At 40.9% G+C, this 27,304-nt stretch overlaps 1 long non-coding RNA gene across 2 annotated transcripts; it reads right to left on the minus strand.

Annotated features, from left to right (window-relative positions):
* Positions 1-10,578: 10,578 nt before the first annotated feature.
* Positions 10,579-26,464, minus strand: LOC146526159 (uncharacterized). Of its 2 annotated transcripts, XR_014874487.1 has the most exons (3): positions 25,438-26,122; positions 15,698-16,170; positions 10,579-15,041 (listed from the first exon to the last, which is right to left on the minus strand). It is a non-coding gene; the product is annotated as an uncharacterized LOC146526159 (long non-coding RNA). The 2 variants fall into 2 exon arrangements; XR_014874486.1 differs by having other exon boundaries at positions 10,579-16,170; positions 25,438-26,464.
* Between the last annotated feature and the right edge of the window lie 840 nt (positions 26,465-27,304).

The following is a 27,304-nucleotide window of genomic DNA, read 5'->3' on the forward strand; positions in this document are numbered from 1 at the left end:
AACAGACACACATACACTGAAATATCTCTCCGCAAACTGGACAAACACTGACGCCATCACATATGCAGAACACTGCCTACAGAGTGGCATTTTCCACTGGTCCCTTGCTGCTAAGGGCTCCCTGGCAAAGAGGAGGCTCCTCCAGGGTCAGTACCTCAGGGACAAGGAATGGTGCTGGCCAAACTCCACAGCTTAGATTGAGGTCATAATGGAGGGATAGAGTTGAAGCTGATTGGTGTAGTGTGTGTGTGTGTGTGTGTTGGTGAGGGAGGTGGACAGATATGCTTAAAGGAAAATTGTACACAGAAGCAGAAATGCTAGCAGACAACACTGGCAAATAAAATGAAAACAAATGTCATCCAGTGGCGACTCAATTAGCTCCTCTTCCTGTTTATGTGCCATCTCAGTGTTGGAACCAAAGTTGGGTAAGAACAAATTACATTTGATCTGAATTGCAAAACCAGACATAAGGTTGATTGTTGAAAACTAAACTAGCCATAAGTCTTAATGTAGGCAAGAATGTTGCCTAGTAGTAATTTTACAATTGTGAAAAAAACTGTAGATGACACAAGTAGTATTTACCAAAGTACATTTTTTTACAGTTAAAGAATCTGACAATACATTAAGAGTAAATATACAAATTTATATATTAAAAAATTCCCCTCTTGCCCCTGTGGGCAGTCTTTATCCTTCAAGCTCGGGTCGTCCACCAGAGGCCTGGGAGCTTGAGGGTCCTGTGCAATATCTTTGCTGTTCCTAGGACTGCGCTCTTCTGGACAGAGATCGTCTATGTTGCTTCTGGGATCTGCTGGAGCCACTCGCCCAATTAGGGGATCGCTGTCCCGAGTCTCTGATTACCTCTGGGACCACTGCTGCCTTCACCCTCCACATCTTCTCGAGCTCTTCTCTGAGCCCTTGGTAATTCTCCAGCTTTCCATGTTCCTTCTTTCTGATGTTGCTGTCATTCGGTATCACTACAGTACTTTTGTTTGTCTGTCTGTATCTGGAAGTCCCCCTGTTTTACCTGAGAATGACCGATCTTACCATGGTCATTCTCAACCACCCTATGGGGTGTGTCCCATTTTGTTACCTCTGGACTTCCAGGCCATACTAGGCACACATGTTTCTCTATACTATGCCGGCCACTTAGTTACAGTGTTTAATGTATACTCTCCCTGCTAGCATCTTGCACCCTGCTGTTATATGCTGGACTGTCTCAGGGGCATCTTTGCACAGCCTGCACCTGGGGTCTTGCCTGGTGTGTTAACCGCAGCCTATATTGATCGTAGTTGGTATCCATAGCCAGTCTTGTCAATGATCTCACTGAGGAGCGTCAGGCCTATGCAGAACAGCAGTGGGGACAGGACATCTCTTCCACCTGACATTTCAAAGGTGTGTAGTGTTACCACTGAGATGTGAATTTTGATTTTTAGTCAATCTCTTTTTTGTTGTTTGTTTTTGTTATGCCCACGTGCATTTGACTCATACTAAGAGCTCAAATCTCTTTGTGCCTCTTTAATGAACCAAAACAACATTTTACTTCATAGTGTCCCTTACACTGCAGCAACAAGTGATGATGATGCTTTTCTATATAATGTTACTTAAAAAATTAAATAATCTTTTCTTGTGAGCTGCAAGATGAAGACCTGATGATTGAGAGGATTTAAAGGACATTTTTATCAGTTTCTACACTGTGATATGTGCACACTGAGAATGCTTTAAGTTGGTTTACATTATTTACATATTAAAGTGAATAACTCATTAAATCTAGATAGTTTTGGATTATATTTCTAATTAATATATTTAACATGGAGTATAAACAAAAAAACAGAGGAAAAAATCTCTACGGTTTCCTTGGTTTTACATCGAGCTTTTTCATACTAACAAAATTTATATCGTTTTTCAAACAAGCTTACGGTAAACACTAATGCCCATTTCTAAAATCAGAAAAAAAGGGCATTAGTGTAGAAGAGGGGCATTAGCAGAAAATAAAATAAACAAAAGTAATAAAATAACCACAATAATCAGTAGCACTGAAGTACCATTAAATTTTCCTCTGACATGACAATCAAGAAACCACACTTAATACAGTCATTCATTCTGTTTAATCTCAGAAATCCCTACTCTGTTCTTTTTCAAATACACACCTTTAAAACGAGGAGAGTTTTCCTTTTAGATAAGCTAATAACAAAACAATCCCTGCTGATATGTTTTAGTGTAGATTTCTCTCCTTTGTTTGCCTGTTTGTAGTTTCTTTTTAATCATTTACAGAGAAATGCTGGCCATGCTCTTGATCTTGAAAACAAGCCAAGATCTGATTTTTTTTCTTTGGTAATCAGACACATCAGACAAGAGTGTGTGCATACATGTACTCAGAACAGTTCAAAATCTAGAGATTGTACCTTACTAAATAATAAAAAAAAGTAACCATAATAACTTACTAAAAGTACCTTATATTAAATGGAAAATGAAAGCTGTCAGAGCATTCTGTGTTTTTTTTAAAGCAATGAAAATATTGTTTAACCTACGTTTTTACACATACAAACCTGTTGTTGTCTTCTTCTTCGTCTCTCATTCTCTCTCTGTTATCCTTCTGAACTCCTCCTCTTTTTCCTCTTTTCAGCACCTCTTGACAGTACCACAGTCCCACTCCCGGATGAATGTAGAAACAATAATGAAGTAGAGCCCAGAGAGCTTTTATCAGGAAAAGCACTTATGGGATATGTCCACTTAGAAAAACTTTTTTTTTTCTTTGTAAAGAACAAAAATGTAATAATAACAACAATGATGGTAAAACAGAAATATTTCCTGGAAAATCTCCTCTTCGGTTGTGAGGTGCAGCAGGCCCTGTACTGGTGAACGCAGCCTAGCTTCTTCATTTAAATGCAAACTTTAATGTCATATTGTGAACCAGATTAGCTTGCATGTCATTGCATGAACCTCTGAACAACTTTAAAGTTAATGGCAATGTTTCATTCCTGAATTTGTTGGGAAAAAAAATGCAATTTTATACATTTTTTTTTCTGTTTTCCTGTCATGCCTGTTTCAATTATTTTGGAAGTACATATTCATTAGCTAGCTGACTTTGGGAGAGACCAGTTGCCTCAGCAGTTTAGAGGAGAAAAGCCCAGGTAAATACAGACTTCTGTATTCTAACAATTATGTAATTGTTGTGATAATATATGGTTTTAAGATCTAATGTTTGAAATAACACAAATCTAGTATTTTTTTCATTTGCCTCCTTGATGGGCCCCTAATTGGGCACGTGCCCAGAATGCCCATTGGATAATCTGGCCACAGATTCTACCCTACCAGTATTTGGGCTTTGTGATGGAGTTTTAGGGCCACATAAAAAATCATTTATCATTTTGAGAATTGATATTTTGAGATTAAAGTAAAAAATCTGTTTTGAGAAAAAGCTAAAATATTATTTTGAGAAAAAGTCAAAATAATGAAATCATACAAAAGAATTGATTTCTCTTTTATCACATAAACAGTGTGGTGATAAGTATGAGGACATTGAAAAGATGGTGCAGAAAGTCACATCTGGTCAAACAGCAAAACCCAATATATTCTTGGAGGAGTGGATTGGTACAAAATGAAATGGCTGCCAGTGGACAGGTGCAAGGTTATTGAGGGTTACACTCTCAGGCAATAAAGAGGATATATCTTCTGATGCAAGACAGCTGATCAGCTCGTTTCACTAACTCATCTAAACAAGACATTTTGTAGAGGGTCTATGTTGAGTATAGCAGCTGTGGCAGTTTATCCTGCAACAACAACTGTAATCTGCAAATTTCAACTTTTTTTTTTTTTTCAAAAAAGGAAATTTGCCTTTTTCCTCTAAATATATATATATATATATATATATATGTGTGTGTGTGTGTGTGTGTGGCCCCAATACTCCCTTCCCTCCCCTAGTTTAGAAGTGGCTTAGAAACTACTACCCATCATCAACAAATACACGTAGATTACTTAATTTGATAGACTACTCATACAGTAAAAACATCAAAACTACAATATTTTCTTTAGATGCAGAAAAAGCATTTGACAGAGTTAACTGGAGATTTCTATTTGCAACTTTACACAAATTTGGTTTTAGAATCTCTTTCATTAACTGGGCGATCGTGGCTCAAGAGTTGGGCGTTCATCTTGTAATCGGAAGGTTGCCGGTTCGAGCCCTGGCTCGGACAGTCTCGGTCGTTGTGTCCTTGGGTAAGACACTTCACCTACCGCCTACTGGTGGTGGCCAGAGGGGCCAATGGTGCGATATGGCAGCCTCGCCTCTGTCAGTCTTCCCCAGGGCAGCTGTGGCTACAACTGTAGCTTGCCTTGTGAATGTGAGAGTGAATGAATAGTGGTATTGTAAAGCGCTTTGAGGGGTCCTGAAAAGCACTATATAAATGCAATCCATTATTATTATTATTATTATTATTATTAACTGGTTAAATATATTATACAATTCCCCAACAGCTTGTGTCAAAACAAATGACCAAACATCCTCCAGCTTCTGTCTCCTGAGGGGCACCAGACAGGGATGCCCACTCTCCCCTTCACTGTTTGCAATTTTTATTGAACCACTAGCAGCAGCATTTAGACAGAATTCAGTAATTAAGGGCATAAAATGCAAGAATGTGGAACATAAAATCAGCCTTTATGTGGATGATGTGTTACTTTTTCTCCAAAACTCACAAACCAATCTCTCTGGGGTAATTGCATTGATAAACTCTTTTGCAAGAATATCAGATTACAATTAACTAGTCAAAATCTACAGTCCTTCTGATTAATTGCTCCTTCCATAATTCTTCTTCTACACCACTGCAATCTGGAAATATAAAATATTTAGGTATTAATGTTTCTCCCAAGCTTGCAGATTTAACTAAATTAAACCATATCCCACTTTTAAAGAAAGTAGAAGGCGATCCTGCTAGATGGAAATATCTACCCATATCACTCATGGGAAGGGTTGCCGCTATAAAAATGATGGGGGTACCAAAAATAAATTATTTATTCTCAATGATCCCAACTAAACCTCCACAAGATTGGTTCAGATCTCTAGATTCATATATGTCCAAATTCCTTTGGAAAAATAAACCCCCACGTACAAGCTTAAAAACATTACAAAAGACCAAGGATAAAGGAGGATTAGAACTGCCTAACTTTCAGCACTACTTCTTAGTCAACAGGCTTCAATTTATCTCAGGATGGCTAAAACATACCTTCTTAGATGAACCTTGGCTAGATGTAGAACAAGAACTTTGCAATAATCTAGAGATTTCAGACCTAACATTTATCAGCTCAAACATCCAACAACATGAATGCTTTAAAAGCGTCAGCATCAGCTCTTCTCTGACAGCATGGTGGGAGTTTCTAAAATTGACGGAGTCTTCATTAATGCATACAAACGTACAGTACGTATCTGGAACAACCCTGACATATTACAAAACAATAATATGATAAACTTTCCAGATTGGAGTGGTAAAGGAATCAAATATGTAGAACATATATTAGAAGGAACAGAATTTATTTCATTTGACAGACTAGTTACACAATATTGAATCAACAAGAAAAGATTTTTAGAATATCAACAAATTAAATCCATAATAAAAAAGAAATTCAAACCGGGTCAAGTTGAACTACAAACACCACCAAGTGTGGTTCAATTTCTTACTCTTAAAACCCCAAAATTACTTTCCAAAAATATGCAGAATGCTTTCTAAAACAGATGAATCAATATCACTTCCTATTGAAAAAAGGGGAAGCGGATTTATCAGTTAACTTAGACCAAAACTTCTGGTCTCAGATATGCATAAAAACCTTTCATTTAATTAGAAATCCCAGTCTTCAATTAATTCAATACAAAATACTACATAGAGTGCACTATACAGGTCATCGGATGTTCAAGATGGGCTTTACGTCTACCAACAACTGCTCACACTGCCAAACCAATTCACCGGACAATTATATCCACGCTCTTTGGTTCTGTCCACCAGTTCAGAAGTTTTGGCGACACTTTATCGAAGTGTCTGAAATGTAACATTAGTGTGTTTGTTGGGCAGCTTAGATAATGTCACTTCAGAAAAGAATAAAGCCCATATGGTTTTCACTGCCCTATGCACAGCCAAGAAAACAGTCCTCATGAACTGGAAAAATAAAAATAATCTTAATTCTAACCAATATAGAAATTATCTAATAGATTACATTAGTCTTGACACAACCTCTGCCACCACATCAGATCAATTGCTCTGGGCTCCTTTGATCAGCTTCATCACCTAGTGTGGGTGGGCGGTCATAGTTTGGTCCCACCTTCGCTGTTGTGATTGGTGTGGGGGTAGGGACAGGCTTGGGGCCTCAGGGGAGGGCTCAACCCGGGGTTGCGGTCATGGCCTGTTAAGGGCTCTGATGGTTTCCTTGTGGCTACATGCAGCAGGGCTAGGGTAGGGTCTGTGTTAATGAACGTGGGTTCCTGACCTGGTAGCCTGGCTACCCCTGGGTGGGTCCGGGGTGGGCGTGAGGTTCTGGGGGTGCTCCGTCTCCGGGCTGGGGCCCTGGCTGGGCCTTGGGGGCTTGGGTCCTGGTTGGTGTGTCGCCGGGCTTGTGCGCAGGTGTATGGGGGGCTCAGCCCTGGCGCATGGTGCCGCCAGTGCATCAAGCCACCTGAGGGGCTCTTCAACTGGTGGGGGAGGCTGTTCCGAGGCTGTTCTGAGTTGGTCGTCCTATTGGGGTCTGGAATGTGGGGCCTCCCTGCTGCTGCGAAGTCGGGGCGGTCTGCTTCTCTCCACCCCAGGGAAGAGGGTAACACTACCTGGGTCTGGGTGCAGTTTCCCCCTCAAGGGGCAATAGTACCTAGACCTGGGGTATAGAGTACGCTTGGGGAGTGTGATTGTGTGTACAGTGTTGATCTATGTCTGTCTCCACGTTGGGTGAGTGCTGAATAATTGCATATGAGAGCATGAGGGTGGGAATGGATGTTTGTATCTGTGTGTGCCCGTTTGTCTGTGTCTATATGTCAGGTCAGGTATCAGACGCCACCTCTCTAGGGACATCTCAGGCCCTCCAAGGTATTGAGGCCAATTCAGCAAGTCCAGGATGGTCCATTTGGCAAAGTAAATCCGCATCTTTCCTTGCCTTTAGACAATAATTCTGATGGCAAAAGAACCAAACGGGACAAGTGAAAAAGAAAAAAAAAAGAGAAACTACTACCCATGTCTGTGACCATCATTAGAATGCTTTGAGGGTTTTTGTATAATAAGCTAGAATTCTTATTTAGAAAATATCTGTATTTGAAATAAAGTTGGTTTTATGTTTTCTGTGAACAAACCTTGATTTATTGATCTCCTGATGATGAACTCACTTTTGTTCTGCCAGACTGTGCATTGAATAGAACTGATAGGATTTAGATTGCCATGCAGTGCCCGCTCAGAATCCTTCAGCCTGGCCATGATTTGACACGGCACAAGCCAGTCACAGCTCTGAAAAGTAATTTGACCTCTGATACTCACTTAGTTTCCATGCTCTGTTCCCCTACTAAGCCTTTTTTCCATGTGAAATCAGATTTGTAGTTATGAAGTTTCTTTTTTTTTTAATTTGGCTTTTCTTTTTAGACAGGGCACATGTACAGGAAACAAATTAACAGATAAAAGGACACAAACCTCTTACCTTATTTCCCACACAACCTTGGTATAGGTAGGGTGATATTCAATTTTTTGGCACATCCACGTGGATCATCCACAAAAACAAAATGTGTGACTCAGTTAGAACATAATTCTACATTCATTTCCCTTATCCGGTGTCTCTAACCCTAGCATTTAATCTATTAATGTTTTGTTAATTCCGCATTTAATTCACAATTTTTGTGTCTGCTTGTGGGATTCTGAAAACAGCTGACAGCTTTGACAACAACTGAAGCAAAAACTCAGGTGTGAGAGAAGTTGTGCAAGGCCGTGGAGTAAGACTTTCGATTTGCCTTGATGTGATTCTGCCAAACCATCAGGAAACTCAAGAGAGGGGAATAGTTTTCAGCTTACATTGTCTACAGTGTGGATGGAGTTGCTGACTTTAACTGAGAATGGGCAGTCAAAGGCATATGTTGAGGATCTCCTTCGTCCCAGTCTCATTCCTTCTATAGTGGATGGTTCTCAACTGTCACATACAAGATCTTGAAAATTCAGGCCCCATCTTATCTCAAAGACCTCATAGTACCATATCACCACACTTGGCTCACAGAGTGCTAATTTACTTCTTGTTCCTATGGTATTTAAATGGCAGAGCCTTCAACTTTCAGGCACCTTCCTGTCAAAGCAGCTCCCAGTTTGCATTTGGGAGACAGACACCTTCTCTACTTTTAAGATAAGGTTTAAAAGTTTCCTACAGTAATACAAAGAAAACAGAGAGAATCCCAACAATCAAATGCACCTGTATGAGCAAGCACTTGGTGACAGTGGAAAGGAAAAACTTCCTTTTAACAAGAAGAAACCTCCAGCAAAGGGTCACCTGATCCAGCCCTAACTATATGCTTTGTCAAAAAAGAAAGTGATGTGCACCTTTATCCAGGCCTGTAGCCATCTTTTTTAACATGGATAAAATAACATGGGATAAACTTCACAGTGTTTGTGATTCTGGAAACATTATTGACCTATAAAAAGGTAGAGAACATGCTGCAGGTCACCAGAGGTTCACCCGGTCAGGTGAATGAATGGATGGATGGATGGACTGCAATTCTAGGTTTCTGTGGGTTATACTGGGAAAGAGTGGCAATTGTTATTGCATTGTCAGCACATGGTGGATAGAGGGTTATATGCCCTCTAGTATAGCATGAGCATATTACATTGGCATGCCTTTATATTCTATCACACATTACAGAATCCACACTGGTCAAAAGTTAATGTTACATTAAGTACCAAAGCAGTAAAATGTAAAATTATACAGAGAGTCTTATAGTCTGCTTGGAGATGAGGATACCCTTTATTCCTGGCAGGTTGATAGTGAAGAAACATATGCACCTATTCTAGCCAAGCTAATTATCAGCTCCCAGCATAATTAAGGCTTATAGATGAGCAAACATAATTAGTAGGCATTATGCGGACCTAATGGGGGGAGAGAACAGGTGAGCATGTTTTCAGTCCTTTGTTTATGAGCTAAGGGTATACTTTAATGAGGCAGGAGAATAAAAGTTGATTAGTTATGACCTAAATGTGTCCTTATATTGCTTTGATGGAGAACAGGTTGTAGTATATCTGGAGCACTGGTGCATTATTGACCAATCTAAATCTACATGGTTTATGTATGTATGGCTGCTGATGTGAATAAAATTGGCAGGCTGAATTTTCATACAGTACATTTCAACCCAGTCAGCATACAGTACACTCTGTGTTTGAAGATATATGTGACACTAAAGTAATAGACACACTACAGTGTCTCAGTAATCAAAGCGTAACTAACAATGTGGTGTGTTATTGGCCTTTAGGGAAAATCATTGATCATAGTGTAAGTATTGGTCCTGTAGCTTGTTTATGATGAGACATAGGTGGGCCGAGAAGCATTTGAGTTTCTGTGAAGGACCTAATAATTGGGCACATGTCATCACTGAATGAAAAAGCTGTCCCAACGGCAGGAGCAATCCTGTCCTACATGACATGTTCTAAAATACTACAGGAGTAAATCTGGCACAGTATAAAAACTGCTCCCTGTATGTGTGTATGATGCTGTTTGTCTAAAACGAGCTGAAACTGGGGCCTGGCAAACAGTATAAAGAAAGAAAAAAAAAAACCCATAATAACGTCCCTCCCAAAGAAAGTTGGGTACTTTGAAAACAAGGCCTAATTAAAGCAGTTTACCAGTTATCTTTACATAAGAGCATTTGTGTCCTTGCTCATTTCCCTCACGAGTATAAGATGTAGGGTTGTAGGCGGGGACATGGGGGGTCTTAATTTGTCGTGAAGAATGCACTTCTCTTGGGGTGGCCTAATGAAAGTGAGATCAAAAGATTAGTTAATATTCAACCACATTTATTAAACACAATGCTGATTGTGAGCAAACAGCAGTATTAGAAAGAATCCTTGCAGGGCACTGGCTATGGCTGATAAGCTTCCATTAAAAGGTTGGTGTATCACATAGACACCACTCTGGGCTTTTTGCTGAGAACAGAATAATATTTATTCCCACTCTGTTTGAAATCTAATTCTGCCTTCTTAACAGAACAGTCAGAGCTCGCTTAGGAGATGGTCTGCGCCATAGCATGTGTCTAATAGCTAAGCTTTGAACCTCCCGCTATGATTCGACAGGAGTTTGATCAACACAGCTTGTAGAATCAATGCTATTAGTTATGAGCATTTGAGTAGCCCTTGCAGTGCCACTGAAACAATATGCCCTTGTCCACACTTACTGTTGAGACTATTTTTGGGAAGGACAATGTGCACATTCTGGGTCTCTGCCGCACAACCAGATATACAGTTCATCACTGTAGACTTGGATTTGCTTTGGAGGTCACAGAGTCATCTGTTTTCCAGTCACATATTCAATACATCTGTTTTGTAGCCTCAGCAACTTAACACAGCCATGCCATGTAGTTTTTTTTCCCAAACCTTCACAATGGGAAAGACGGAAGGGCTTTCAGGTGCCACAAGTGTGAACATGAGTGTTGAGTGACTGGTTGTTAAAAAAATGGTGGGGTTTAGGTTTAGTTAATATCTTTTTTTTTTTAGCAAACGTTCAAATTATGGTAAGCCAGATGACACCAATTTATAGAATAACTTTTTTTTTTTTCATTGTATATGTACAATACCATACCATAGCTACCATAAAGGACAGCAGGTGGATGAGGGAAATGGGAGGCAGGAGAAGGAGAGACCCGAGGCAGCCGCCGGTGTTGTACCAAAAAGTGATCGCCTGCCAAAAACTGATTTCCAATGTTTCCGTGTGTTTTTTATATCTTTACATATGTTGGTAAATAGAGTTGGGTGAACAGGGTTTACAAAGGAATTATATATAGAATTTAAAAATTACCTGTTTTTTTAAGTATCTTTATAACTCTGTGTTATTATAGACATATAGACACATATTATAGACCAACAAGTTATTTATAGCAGTTTAAATACGAGCAATCCGTTTTTGGCAAATACCAGAAATCAGTTTTTGGCAGACAATCACTTTTTGGCACAACACCGGTCCGAGTGTCAGGTGAACTGAACTTCAGGTAAGAAGTTATGACCTGCAGTCTATCTGGGTCAGATATAAACCAAGTTTAGGTATAGGTTCAGGTTTCATTAGGTTAGGTTTAGGTATTTTAGTTGTGCTGACTTTTTACCGTCAGTTACAATAACTCGTACTGTGTACTAGCTAGCATGACGGAGTTTCTGTAAAGCTGGGTGGTTGCTATGATGTTACTGATAGAGAACTTTACTAACTAACCTTATGAATAAAATAGAGTTTCCAACCGTCCCGTAAAAAATCGAAAATATGATGTGTTTTGTGACAGCGAGACCTGGAGGGGCGTGATTGGGAGGAATGGCCTCCCTGATCTGAACCCGAGTGGTGTTTTGTTATTAGACTTCTGTGCAAATCACACTTTGGCCATAACAAACACCTTGTTCGAACATAAGAGTATCCATAAGTGAACATGGCACCAGGACGCTCTAGGCCGCAGGTCGATGATTGATTTTGTAATCATATCACCAGACCTGCGACCATATGTTCTGGGCACTCAGGTAAAGAGAAGGGCTGAGCTGTCAACTGATCACCACCTGGTGGTGAGTTGGAGCAGGTGGCGGGGGAGGACGCTGGACAGACCCGGTGCACCTAAACACGTAGTGAAGGTGTGCTGGGAATGCCTAGCAGAGGCCCCAGTCCGCGAGATCTTCAACGCACACCTCCGGCAGAGCTTCAACAGCATTCCGAGGGAGACTGGGGACATTGAGTCCGAATGGACCATGTTCAGCATCTCCATTGCCGAAGCTGCTGCATTGAGCTGCGGCCGCAAGGTGGTTGGTGCCTGTCGTGGTGGTAATCCCCGAACCAAATGGTGGACACCAGAGGTGAAGGGAGCCACCAGGCTGAAGGAGTCCTTGGTTAGTCTGTGGGACTTCGGAGGCAGCTGACAGGTACCGACAGGCCAAGTGGAATGTGGCTCAGGCAGTGGTTGAAACAAAAACTTGGGTGTGGAAGGAGTTCGGAGAGGCCATGGAAAAAGACTTTCGGACTGCCTCAAAGAGATTCTGGCAAACCGTCAGGCATCTCAGGAGGGGAAAGCGGTGCTCTACCTGCACATTGTATAGTGCTGGCGGAGCACTGCTGACTTCGACTGAGAAAATTGACAGGCGGTGAAAGGAATACTTCGAGGACCTCCTTAATCCCACTGACACGTCTTCTGAGGAGGAAGCAGAGTCTGGGGATGGGGGGGATGACCCGCCAATTTCTGGGGGAGAGGTCACTGAGGCCGTTAAACAACTCCTTGGTGGCAGAGCCCCTGGTGTGAATGAGATACGCCCCGAATTCCTGAAGGCTCTGGACGTTGTAGGGCTGTCCTGGTTGACACGCCTCTACAATGTTGCGTGGAGATCAGGGGCAGTACCCCTGGACTGGCAGACCGGGGTGGTGGTCCCCATCTTTAAGAAGGGGGACCAGAGGGTGTGTTCCAACTACAGGGGGATCACACTCCTCAGCCTCCCTGGGAAAGTCTATGCCAGGGTGCTGGAAAGGAGAGTTCGTCCGGTAGTCGAACCTCAGATACAGGAGGAACAATGCGGTTTTTGTCCTGGTCGCGGAATACTGGACTTTATCCTCTCAAGGATAGTTGAGGGCGCATGGGAGTTTGCCCAACCAGTCTACATGTGTTTTGTGGACTTGGAGAAGGCATTCGACTGCGTCCCTCGGGTGTCCTGTGTGAGGTGCTGTGGGAGTATGGGGTGTCTGACCCATTGCTACGGACCATTCGATCCCTATACAACCGCTGCAAGAGCTTGGTTCGCACTGCCGGCAATAAGTCGGACTCATTCCCGGTGGGTGATGGTCTCCGCCAGGGCTGCCCTTTGTCACCGATTCTATTTATAATTTTTATGGACAGGATTTCTAGGCGCAGCCAAGTGGTGGAGGGCTTTTACTTTGGTGGCCTCAGAATCTTGTCTCTGCTTTTCGCGGATGATGTGGTTCTGTTGGCTTCAACGGGCGATGGCCTCCAGCTCGCACTGGAACGGTTCCCAGCCGAATGTGAAGCAGCGGGAATGAGGATCAGCACCTCCAAATCTGAGGCCATGGTTCTCAGCTGGAAAAGGGTGGAGTGCCCACTCCGGGTCAGGGAGGAGTTCCTGCCCCAAGTGGAGGAGTTCAAGTATCTCGGGGTCTTGTTCGTGAGTGATGGGAGAAGGGAGCCGGAGATCGACAGACAGATTGGTGCTGCGGCCGCAGTGATGCGGATGCTGCACCGGTCCTCCACATCAAAAGGAGCCAGCTGACGTGGTTCGGGCATCTGATAAGGATGCCTCCTGGGCGCATCCTGGGTGAGGTGTTCCGGGCATGTCCCACCGGGAGGAGGCCCCGGGGTAGACCCAGGACATGCTGAAGAGATTGTATCGCTCGGCTGTCCTGGGAGCGCCTTGGTGTTCCCCCGGACAAGCTAGAAGAGGTGGCTGGGGAGAGGGAGGTCTGGGCTTCTCTGCTTAGGGTGCTGCCCCCGCGACCTGGCCCTGGATAAAGTGGAAGAAGATGGATGGATGACGCGTTTCGTACTGAGGTGAAAAGGAACGCAGTTTGTCCTGTACTTCATCCAACAGAAAGGCACACAGGCTGGAAGACAGGCTGCAAAGTGCTTGAAAGTAGTGCAATGCACTTGGTCTGAGTATAGAGTCTGTGTGTGAGGCCTGAGTGATGAGGGTTACTAAGATCATGGTCCAGATTGGAGGGTGGGTGGGCAGGGGTTCCCTCCACATAGACAATAGACAAGTCTACACATGAAACCAACCACTGACGCAGGAGAATGTAATCACTACAATCTGATTAGTCAATAAATCAGTCCATTTTAATTCCTGTTGCTGCCATTGTCCTTTTGATTTCTAGCTGCTTTTGTCACAAAAAGCATCTTTAAAACCAAGGCTTGAAATTACAACAAAAACCAAGTTACAGAACTCACATTTTGGGTGTGTCACTTTATTTTTACCTAACGGTAAACCACTGTTTTTAAATTTTGAGTATTTCACTGATGCATTTTGGCTACAATTGTAAATCTAAAATCAAAAGTTAAACAGTATAACCACATCCAGTGGCCATAAGTCTACTTGTTCAGTTTGGTGAGACTTTTTTAAATCAGTTTTTTGGGTTTGTTAGTCTTTAATATTGCCTGGACACTAGAGAGAAGACAGGAAAGCTGGGCGAAGGCACACATGAAATGGCTTCAAACCTGGGCACTGCATTAGCTCTGCATTGGCCTTAAGGACTGCTCAATCCAATGAGCTAAACCAGTGCCCCAAGTTTGAGAAGAATTCATGGTACATGAATTAAGTATATCAGATGCATGTATATCACTGAACCGATGAACATTTCTCCACCCACCCCAGGCATATAGAGCATGTCTTCTTGACCCCATCATCACAGCTTCATCTCCCTGCTGTGGACATAACCCCTTTAGGTGGTTAGACAGTGCATTCACATTATTAAAACCAAAACCCCATATTTAGTAACCCCTGCTGAATTGCTTTTTACATCTCTCGCTCTGTCCTCGCTCCTATTTATGGTGGATCCATACTCAGCAGGACATTTCTTTGCATTATCAATCTCACTGCTTTATGCCATTATTTCACTCTTGTACATGGGGTTTACTATTTCCAAAGGCCTGTTGTTTTCATTTCCATTTAGCTCTTTCTTACTGAGTATCAGTCTTCACAGGCATGTAGTTTAAAAGGGTTCTGTGGAGAGGAAGAAAAAAAAGCAAAACAAAAAAAAGCATATGACTTTAAAGGAGTCTTGCTGGAAGCCGATGCAGAGCTAACCAAAGCCTAGCTCGTTTTGAGAGAACACCAGTTCAATTGTCCTTTTTCTCCTCTGGATTTCAGCTGAAAAGAGAGAAGCAGTAGTGTCAGACAAGAGATTCAACACTCTGTGAATATTTTCCCTTGTTGGCTCATTTTATTTTATGTCAAAACTATACAAAAGTAATTTTGGTTAAAGAAAAGAAAAAAAAGAGAGAAAAGATCATAACACAGTGGACTTTTGCTCAAATTGCAGAACAATTGTAAATGAATTGCCTTTCATTCATGTGGTGACACTAAGATTTAGTGCAGCCTGTGTGAAATTGTCTTTTTGTAATTTAAGTAGAAAACTTGAAAAAACTTAACTTTTCTTGTCTATTTAATTTGTTGTCTTCAGTTAATGTACAGTTGGATGAATATGTTTTTGTACAATGACACTTATTTGGCCTCTGTACACCGCCACCATTTTTAAATGAAATAATAAAGATGTGATTGAACTGCAGACTTTGTTTCAAGAGATTCTACATATTTATTTAGTCTACTAAACATTTTAAAAGTAATTCTACAAAATTAATCTTATTATGTTAGACTAACAGACAGATAGTTGGTGGAGCTGCAGTAATGCAAATATTGTATCAGTCAGTCATGGTGAAGAGAAACCTGAGTGTGAAACCAAACCCACTTATTTACAGTTCTTGTTTGTATTGACAATGTGATGACAGTAACAAGCGAAAACACACCAAAGATGAGTCCTCCACAGTGCCTGTATCTTGGCGTATCTCAGTTACTTCGCTTGTTTAGTATTATGTCTGTGCACAGTTTAGCCACATGTCAGACTGGGACAACCAGGTGGTTGGGCACGGCTGATTCCCATGGAGTTCTCAAGGAGGTTATCCTGGGAAGAAGGTACAGCCAGTACAACTTGGTTGATGCAAGTCCATCCGGCAGGTCAATTAGGGTTCAAGACTTTGTTTTGAGCATGATTTTGCAAACTTTACAATTGTGTGTGTGTGTAAATGCTGGGTACACTTCTTTGTTTTACTTGGAAAACCTGAAGTAGAGCATGTCTCAGGAGGAGGCCCCAGGGTAGAAGCAGGACACACTGTAAAGATTATGTATCTTTTCTGGCTTGGGAATCCCTCACTAGACGAGGTGGCTGGGGAGAGGGAGGTCTGGGAATCTTTGCTTAGACTGCAGCCACCATGACTTGGACCTGGATAAGTGACAGAAAATGGATAGAAAAATGAATTTAAATATAAGAATTGTTTGTAAGTGACTGTCCCAAAGTTCCCTCTAGCCAATGTCTGCCTGAAATCTCAAACCAACAGATACCTCCAAATGCTGTTTCCTTTCCTTACAGGCTCTGCTAGTGTCATGGTCCTGGGTCAGTGACCCAGTGTGTTGAGTTTCTTGTGCCTCTGAGTTTTTTGTATTATGTTCTTAGTTCACTTTGTTGTCCCAGCTTATTCTTTAGTGTAGTGTCTTTGTTTGGTTTTCTTGTATTCTGTTTAGTTCTCTGAGTATTTAGTAGCTCCCGTCTGTGTCTCTTTGTTGTTGGTATTGTCTGTGTTTCTTAGTTGCTCTGTCTCCCCTAGTCTAGTTTGCGTCTTCCTGTTTTACTTTGAAGGTCTGTGTCTCATGTGAGTGTATCCTACTTTGCTCCCTGTCTCGTCAGTTCTGATTTTCCCCAGCTGTGCTCTCCTTCTGTGTCTCATTCCCCTCGTTACTTCCCAGTGTATTTAAACCCCGTGTTTCTCTGAGTCAGTGTCGCGTCGTCCCTCTTGATGTGTGGATCTCCCTGTGTCTCCCCGTGAGTCTTAGTTTGTTAATTCCCTGTGTGTTTTAGTTTGTTTTTCCTGCCAGCAAATAAAGCTGCGATTTTGAGTTCATCCCCTGAGTCTGAGTCCTGCATTTTGGGTCCTACTCCTGCTTGCCACACTGCAATCCTTGACAGCTTACTGGGGATTGAAACACTTAGGGAGGGATCTCAATACTGCATTGTATGTGGCTGATAGCTTGTCTTAAAAGCCACTACCTGTTTAACAATGGTCATTCACAGACAAAGTAATAAAGGAGGCCATTTATGTCCTTCACCCCACACCTAGGACTCTCCCTCTGTTGTTTTAGAACTGAAGAAGCCTCTTGAATGAGAGGTGACATGTTTTTACAAATCTAAAGAATTCCAATTAGCCTCTTTTTAATCACTCAAGACTTCCATGTCCTGGATGCCTAAGAACCTATACAGACCCTTTGATACCCAGACAGTACCCTACATTGCCATGATATCAGCATTACAAAGGAGCATAGTCAGTTAGCTTCATCCAGCACAGCGCAGTAACACATTGCCTACATAGCCTGTGTATGCTGTGTGGGTGGTGGTAGCCCCTATGTAGGAGAGATGAGTATTTACCCATTGGGAAGAGGTCTTTGCTTATGCTCTATCTCTCTGCATGACCCACATGGAGAGGGATTTAAAAGTCCTGATGTAGCTTTGTCATCAACAAAACATTGGGACAGCTTTGCTTACCTCTGCTTTATAGATAATTTTTCTCTCTCTGTGCAACAAAGCCTACACACTGAATTTTAACATGTAAATGTAGAAGTATTTAGGTTTTATAGTTTTTAAAATTTATATATGAATGCTTAATGGATTTGAAAGCATACAAACATATATAGTAGACCACGGTTTGAATGAGATACATGAAAGATCAGTATGTGGCTTATACACATCGCATAGAGAACAGCAGGAAGTTGCTAAAGCAGCGGTAAGCAACGTATGTGCTCCATCTTTTCAGTGGGAAAACAATGTCCGTGTTACCTAATCCCTAGCTGGATAGACAAAGAAAAAAAAGCATCAGTGAAGCAGAGGTAAGCAACATTGCCATGATGTCTTGCTGATGAGAAAGCAACATTAAATCTATTAAATCCCCTTTCTGTGTGAGCCGCGCAAAGAGAGTTGAAATTCAGGCAAAGCAGCTCTGAGCGATGGAGAAACAACCTTTTCTCAATAAGCAATCACATGTCTCCACTACATAAAACCTAACACAACTCACAGTGGATGTGCATCTACAATATGTTGCTGTTCTGTCTAGGTGAGTTTATTTTGTTTGTTTGTAAGCCTCTTTCACGTGCAACTTCTCTTTGGACCTCATATTGAGAGTTCCGGTGAAAAACTGTTGAATAGAAGGTCAACAAACCCCTTGAGTCAAAGCTGAATGTAGTAGATAAATCAATCATATGCTCGCTACAGAATTTGTGTCACACTCACTTTTTTAGTGTATGATTCTAGTATAGGATGGCAAGGAAGAAGAACATCTGGTAAAGTCAGCATTAGTAAGCATCATCACATAGCATCTAGTCAGAAGGCAGTAGTCTGACTCTTTTCTGGCATCATATTTTTACAATTGAACTTAAGTTTCGGTTAAAAAGTACAATTTAATTTAAAATATATGCTTTCTCAACTTCACACACATATTACAATATTTTCTCATCTGCAATACACCTTTTCATCATTTTCCTGGTTACCACAGTTTTTACACAATTCTTTGTGACTGTATTATTCTTGTTTGTCTTTTCTTTCCCCTTACCACCTAACTGGTTACTGGACAAAGAGCCATTAATTAATAAAGTGCCTTTAAAAACATTGGTCACTAAAGCTAACATTATAATACAGCATCTCAGTGTGTGTTTCTCGTACTTACTCCTTTTTAACTTTGATAGTTTCCTGTCCTGTGTGCAGTATGTTCAGTTTTGGCTCCTATCTCCTTTGTTAGATTACGTTCAGCTGTGTTTCCACCTCGTTTGCCTCGTGTATTTATGTCTGCATCTCCCCTCTGTTTGTTGTTGCGTTCTCTCTCATTTCTTGGCTGTGTGTTCTGTCAGTAAGTCTGTTTAGTTTAGTTTAGTTTAGTTTCTAGTGCCTTTCAGTTTAGTTATTATATTTGGGTGAATCCAACAATAAAGCTGAGGTTTGAGTTCAGTCCTGCTTGAGTGTCCTGTATTTTGGGATCCAATCCAACCTGCCTCACACAGCGTGCTATGACATTGATGTGACACAGTGAAAGAGCCCTATGTCATTTAATGCCTATGTGGCATTAAATGACATTAATAAATAAATTAAAAAAAACCCAATATGATTTCTTTTGGTTCACTTGCTTTGTATGTGGAGAATATAATACTAAACCAGCTGTAGGAACATAAAGAATTGATGTTTCAACAAGTCTGCCTGGAACACTTTCAGACTTGAGATTATGTTTTTTAAATGCAAAAATATCAGAGCTTTTGATGTTTTGAAGAACACATTTTAAAAATTACAATTCATTCACTTTGTTCTAATACACCTGCAAAAATATGATAATGAAGATATGTTACCTTCCATGGAAATCAGTAGGGATTACATTATTGTAAAAATACAGAGTTCATGCTTTTTTGACTAAATCATATAATTATATCTATATCTCCCCTCTGTTTGAATTGGGGAAAATAAATATTTATTTTATTTATTTATTGTTACTATTTTATTCCTAGTTAAAAAGAAACAGAAAGCAGCTTATATCATACTATGGCTTCACCTTATATGACTTACAGATAGCTCGCTATTAGGTCAAGACATTCCTGTCAAGCCAAATGACAGTCACCTTCCACTTCACTATTAGATACCATCATTGACAAGGCCACGTGCTATACACTCTTCTGCATATTGGTGCAGTTTGTTTTTCCTTTTCCATCCAAGGCCAACCCACGACATGGGAGACTTTCACTTAGTTAGGAGGAGTGTAAGCAGTGACGGCTTTCCCTGTTTTCAGCATAACCTTTTCAAGTAATGACTGATGTGTTCCAATGGGCTAAGATTGCATGTCAAGATATAATTTCTTACTTTGCAAAAGGACTGGATGTTCAACCAGCTGCTGAGATTCTTGACATCTCTCACTGTAAAGTAAAAGTCTGACTCCCAACACCTGGGAGTTAGGACCAGTAGAAGCCATCTTGTAAAATTTTCTGTCTCTGGTCTCACGTCTGCACTGCCTGAACATGAAGGCTGTCTATTTGACATTTTGTAAAGCTAAAGTAAATTAAAGCATATAAGAAAAAAAATCACAGTTTGGTGTCTCGCTTTTTCCTCTATTTCCACTTTCTATTTTCTATGCCAAATATCATTTAATCCTGGAAAGAATCCTCATAAAGACTGCCCTTTAGCAGTGGGCACAGAGAAAGGACAGAGAGATATTATCACAAAGTAAAACACCCTACTATTTATTCCTTTACCTATGCTAATGAAGTTATATAGAAAGGTTTGGGGCCATTAGAAATAGGTCCATAGGTTTTTGGACAGTCACACATTCTGTGGCTCTGTAAACCTCCACCGTGTATTTAAATCAAACAGCCACAGTCTGATTGAATTGTGGACTTTCATCTTTTATTCAAAAGGTTCAACAAAGTACATATATAGGATTAACTGTTATTGAATTTATGTTCTTATACATGGTCTTCCATTTTAAGAGGCTTAAAAGTAAAAGTACAATTGACTGAAAAGCAGTTTAATTGCCAGGTTAGGGCTGTTTCCTCATTATTTCATGACAAATTAAGCAGATAAAGATGGAAAGCAGATATAATCAATTCCAAGTGTTGGACTTGTATTTGAGCTGATCAGTGGAGATGTTAGTAGATTAAACAGGGGGCACCATTAGACTAAAAAACAAATAGCACAAGCTTAAGGAGTAGTAAAACCAACAATCTGGTACATTTTAAAATAGAAAGAATACACTAGACAGCTCAGCAACACCAAAAGACTTAGAGGACCACAAAAGATATCTGAAGTGGAAGATGGCAAATGTTTTTCCTTGGGAACATCCCTTTCACAGCATCTAACCACGTCAAGACAACTCTTGTCTTGACATGGTTGGAGCATCTGTGCCAAGTTCTACCATTAAGAGTCACCTTTGTGAATGTAAATACTGAGGTTTACAACAAAGTGCAAACTCATGGTTAGAGAGAAGAAGAAGAATGCTAAATTAGACTATTATGGTATAGGCATGTATGACAGGGTCTTTGGTATTGCGATTGTTGATAGACGTAGCAGGATGAAATCTAAAGTGTACAAGGGTACACTGCTGTTTGGATGGCACTTGAGAGTGTAAACGGGTAATGGCCCAAATATTGCAGTGCAACCTGGAAGTTTCTTAAGACAAAGTACTGGGATATTTTTCATTGGTCAAATGACCTGATCTCATCACAACTGAGCATGTTTTTGAGTTACCAAAGATGAAACAAACACATACTCTCAAAAAAGGATCAACTGAAGGAAGCCGATCAAGCAGAGCATCTCAAAGAGGTTAGACACAGTATTTGGTGATGTTCATGGGTTTTAGACATTACTTGAGTGTTTGATTTAAAATACATCCTGGAATCCTTCATGTTTGTTCATCAGTTCATCAGTTTTGTTTTGCCTTTTTGGCCAGCAGATCCATAGCTTTTTCACTACATTTTCTTGATCATCCAGGTCTTTCCCTAAGTTCCTCTGCTACCACTAACTGCTACTTCATGATATTTCAGGCAGTGGGAAATTTCAAGCTGTAAACATATCTTTCTCATGGTTGGTAGTTATTTACTTGGAGGGGCTTTCGGTTAGTTTATGATAAGATTTAGAGACTTCATTAGTATTTTCCTGATGACAACTCTCTACCTGCCTTGTTGTCCATCAATAGAAGCCTAACAGGTTAATAAAGTTCTGAGACTGTAAAAGGATGTTCAAATGCTAGCAGATTAACAGTATTAATATAATTATTATTATGTTTATTTCAGTTATGAATCTCTTAAAAGGTGGTACGACTCACTTAAGCATATTTTTACTACCATCAAATCCCAACAATTGAGATAATCTCCACCTTCTTGCTGTTATAATGGAATTTTGTTGTCAGCTGCAGTACACTGTTCATATGGTGTACATGGACTTTATTCCATCAGAGGAAGTGGGAAATTGAAATTTAAGGGCAAAACATAAAATAGAGCCAACAGGTAGAGAAGGAAGGTAGCAGTAGATCTGCCATTGGCAGATTTATGAACTACTTCAGACTGAAGCCTAAGGTCTTCATTCACTCCAGCTTTGAAATGACATTGCTAATTTGCATTGCATGTGGTCAAGTGCTCTTACCGCATGATTGAGATGACAGTGTTCAGTGTGTGGTGATTGCGTTGGAGCTTCTTTTTTTGTGCATGGCCTTAAGTGAAAACATCACAGATGCATAAACCCAAGACATTTAGAGATTTCACGGTAGCTTAGAAACAATTTCACTCTTCTCGCTGAAGGATATTTTAAAGTGAATTCACCACTAAAACCTGTCTGCTGAACAGAATCTTATTTACCGTAACAAAGACATGCAGAATGCGCCTTCAAGGAATTCGCTAATGTCTGACTGAAAATACGTTTTCTTAGGAGTGCAACAAACTCCTTTTCTTACATGCATGTTTTTACAGTATGTTCATAGCAGAGCCTCCAGTGATGTGTGTGTCAGTTTATGTCTTTGTTCTTTGGTGCCAGTGTGGTCTCTTACATTATTCTACTCCTATCATGCAGAAATTGCCTGGACAGCCATTTGGCTCGTGTTTGCCATTCATTTGTAATTCGGATAGAGGGGCCATGACTGCTCGGGCCTCGGGACAGCAGCAAAATCAATTGGCTAGAAATGACATCTGCCAGAAACTGCCACTAGAGCGCTCGTAGGTACCATAAATGAAATCACAAGCCCTAATTGTGTGCTGATTTATTCACTTGTCTGAGTACATCGCGGTCGAACCAGCACGTAGCCCCAGAGCCCGGTCTGTGTGCTTGGTCATACATAACACATTTATTTATTTACCCATCCCTTCTGATTCACAGCACAACTGGGGGGTATATTGCACCCCCGACCATCCACTCCACCACACAGCTCCACCGCCCATTCTTTCGCCCATCCCTTCCACATTTGATTAATTTAATTTTTTTTCTCTCATATTTTTTGTTGTTGTGGCGTGTAAAATGAAATAACTGTGGAGACAACTGTCACTTGGTTCAAGTAAGATAAATATGTCGAGGCCTGAAGCTGTTGGAGCAGGCCTGCGTATTTGACTGCACTCACAATAAAGAGAGAGACATTTTTTTATGGAAATCCGATATCGTTTTTTCTTTTTAATTTATCTGATCGCTGTTGAGATGTCATGACAGATATTCATGTTATACTTTAGCCAACAACGTTATAGCTATATTTTGAAGCATGCAAGCTTCGAGCTCGAAGCTTGAAGCATTGAGTTTTGTCTGACCCTCATTAAAGGCCACTCGTGCCCTCAACGTGATATTTCCTCCATGCCACCAGACTCTTTCAGGGCGTCGGTCTGGTGAAACTTTAACCTAGCTCTAACACACACCTAAATAAAACATGAAAAAAATGCCTGCAAAAGTGTCTGTGAGGCAGTAGAACATCAAAAATTAATACGGTCTCCACAGGCCAGACCAAGAAATTTATCTAAGCCCAAGAGTTCATCTCACTCTTCCTGTAACCTAGGCGACAGTCATGGGAGGTTACAAGCGTGCCTGAGATGATACCAAAGGAAAGAGATAGACAAGGGAGATAATCTTGTTTTTCATTATATCATGGCTAAGAGAGGTTGAATTAAATGAACTTAAAGCAAAGAATAGAGGTTTCGATAAAGGGACAGAGTGAGAGAACAGACCATCCGTTTTGGGGGATACAAACAAAGTTGTCAGCAAATTACCTCTCAGAAAGTCTGTAAGGAGGCATATAAAGCGTATGGGATAGACGGTCAAATTAGAAAGCATTTGTGTGGTAGGAATATGCCTTTAATGATGCCATTTTTAACATATCAAACACATCTTTCTGGTTCTTGCTTAAATTACATTTTCCAGTATTTGTCCTACATTGCTGTTAGCGACATCAGAATGTGTGAACATGGCAGTGCGGTGGCCAGTGGGGAGATGGTGCTACGGTATCATTTAACGCAGTGAACAGCCCTGCCTTTTCCAGCTCATTAGCCATCCTCTTCTTTGTCCCAGGCCATTTGATAGCAGCATTAATCTACGGCTCCACTAGGCTTCCTCTCCCTATTTACCGGTATTTCATGAAGATTACACCACTCAACCGTGTAAATGTATGCTTTTTTTCCCGCCTCCTCCGTGTAGAGTGAGCCCCAAACTCTGCGGAGTACCTTGTATAAACTTCTGCGACATACGGTGGATTAAACAGTGCATTTCCCCAAAAGCCCAAAGAGATGAGAGGCGGGAGTGAATGAAAGGCGATCAAAGTGTTTGCCAGCAAGCCGTGTCCCGCTTTTTCCTGTTCTCGGGATGTGTGTTTACCACCAACGTAGATGGCACACTGCCATACACACATTGTCCTTGGGTTAGGATCACCTGCCATTTGATTACAGTTGTCTGTTAAAATGGCACAAACAATGCCTGTCAACGTGACTCTGTGAATGCTTCTACCACAATATGAAACCTAAAAAAATCACTATAATAATTGTAAACGTGGGTTTGGGAATAAAAATGTTAAAAACAAAAACAAAACAAAAGAAAAAGAAAAAGAAAAAAAAGAAAAGGCAAGAAAATAGCAAAACAATGACAGGACAGGCATGTGAAGTACAGTATACAGGTTTTTACAGGTAATTTACAGAAAAGCAAGTGCTTTCTTTCATAGTGTCATGTTAAACTCACATTATAAAATGCCAAAACTACCGTGTCACAAACATTTTAAAGCCCAGTTTTTCTCTGGATAAAGCAACAGCTTTGTGATCAGTCTGGTGGACTCCATGTCTCATGGGGTATCTGACTTTTTTATGGGCGAAAGACATGGCACACAAACTCACACTGCCTAGAACCTTGCCATTCATCCAGGCATAAGAGGTTTGGGTGAACTTGGCATTTAGAGGGTCAATGGCATGTTTGAAAGTGAATCCATTCATTCTCTTTTGCATGCAAGGGGTTGCTCTCTATATTGAATCTTGGAATCAGTTGTATGACAATAAATGGCATGTCCAATTTTTTATTGTGACACAGATTGACACACGTCTTTTTTCCAACTATATGCTTGACAGAACCACTGCTTGTACAAATCTTTGAATATCAGCAATGTTTTTCTTAAAAAGCTGAATTTTAAAATTCAAAGTACCGTATTTCCCGGACTACAAAGCGCACCTGAATATTAGCCGCACCTGACTAAAAGCCGCAGGTGTTTCAATGTTGACTTATCATATGTAAGAGAATATGCACAAAGGGAATTGTCAGGAAAGAGGTGGCTGTTTGGAGACACACCCCTTTTATTAATATTTTGAAAAACAAGTTATGGGTACATATTTGTATAACTTTTTAGGTATATGTACAAGTACCGGTAAATACAAGTATGAAACATGTACTGTGCTTCATAAACGAGTAACAAATGTAGTACATAACAATAACCTACAGCACACCAGAAAAATAGATTCGGCCTACCTTTTAGGCTCAGGTGCAGTGACACGGCTTTAACAAGAAGAAAAGTCAGTCATTCACCATCTTTCTCTTCTTCCTGCGCACTAAAACCACCAAAGTCCTCTTCTCCAGTGTCGGAAACGAACAGGCTCAGGATGGCTTCGTCATCCACTCTCCGCTTCTCTCCTTCGTTGTCACTTTCAAAACCAAACAAATCCTCGTTGTCAGTGTCAGAGTCGAACACCCTCTGAAGGGCCGTGGCGGTGTCTCCATCATGCAGCAGTCCAGCCCTTCGAAATCCGTTGGTGATCGTGGATGTTTTCACACTTTTCCACGCTGTCAGAATCCACTGGTGGAGTTGGGCATAACTTTCTTTTCGCAAGTTTATCGCCGCTCATCATCCACGCCTCCCGCTGAACACGTAGCGCTACTTTGAAGTTTGTTTTTCGCGCTACTTCGTGCGGCACTACGTTGCCTGGCGGACGGACATGTGACCAACATACCACTCTTGAACCCCGATCCTTCCGCCAGGCAACGTAGTGCCGGAGAACAGCGGAACAAACAAAACAAATCCTCTTACGATATCACAAAAATCATGGACAATCCTTAGAAAAGCCGCACCTGACTAAAAGCCGCAGGGTTCAAAGCTTGTGCAAAAAGTAGCGGCTTATAGCCCGACAATTACGGTAAAGACAATCTTTAAGATGGGGTCAACTTTCTCTATCATAATGCCTATATCTATAAACCAAGCATAGGATTCTTCTTTTAAAACTTGAAGACCATTTGGATGGATGAATATACAAAAACCACTGCATTTTCAGTATTGGTTGGCAAAAGTTCATTTCCAGACCATTATACTGGCCCAACAGAAAAAGTTAATATTACTCAGCATTGCTTCATTAGTTCAGTGAGGCTGTAAAGCATTTTTCACATATGCACTGCACCATACGTTTCAAGACATTAGCCGATGAAGCTGTATGTAAGAATGCAAATGTCAGAACCGACTGGATCAGTCACAGATGGGATTTTACACTCCTATCTCCGTAATACAAAGTCTGTATAATTTCCAATCAGGCCTGTGTGAGACAAGAACATTTAATTTGATTGATTTAATTTTTAGAAGTTGTTCAGGCTATTTTACTGCAGGAAATGATTGATTACTCATTCTGTAAACAAACTAACTTTGCTATGAAATGTCTTATATACATTGATAAATAAGTTGATATAAAGTGAATTGCTATGTTCTCAAGAGAGAGTTTCTCAAGAGATGCAAGTATGCCAAGAATAAGTTATAATGGAAATTACACTATACAGCTTTGTTCTAGTAGCTCCTTTGAGATCTGATGCCAGTGAAGAAGGACAGCGTTTGTGAGGATGTGTGGACAGCAGAAAATGGACAACCAAGATACATCACAGAGGAAAACGGTCCAATGCTTGTTTAACGAGTTATATCAGAGAACCATCAAAGGCCTATTGGTTCAGCTAACACACTCTGCACTCGTGCTTACCAACGTGTCACTGTCAATTGTGAGGCTAACTATCTCTCCGCAAGCTCTTACCCCACCCATTCTGCTTCCTCTTAACAACAGATGCTGCACTGAAACAACAATTACATGTGGTAGCATCCTCATCAAATGTGAATAGCGGATGTCATCTCGGTGCCATCTACCCACACGCACACTCCAAATCTTGTTTATGCTCAAACAAATTAGCCTGTGACTCTCTATGTCATTCATTTCCCCTGTTCAGGGTAGGAAAGTGTGACCTCACGAGTGTCATCGTACAGTAGTCATGGTAACAATGGAAAACAATAAACCTTCATGGTTTTAAAAACAGTTCGCTGCTTCGAAAAAGGCAGACGAAACATGGACAGTGAATACAATACATTTGT

This window comes from Neolamprologus multifasciatus, chromosome 1 (assembly GCF_963576455.1).
Source record: "Neolamprologus multifasciatus chromosome 1, fNeoMul1.2, whole genome shotgun sequence".
Taxonomy (NCBI): Eukaryota; Metazoa; Chordata; class Actinopteri; order Cichliformes; family Cichlidae; genus Neolamprologus; species Neolamprologus multifasciatus.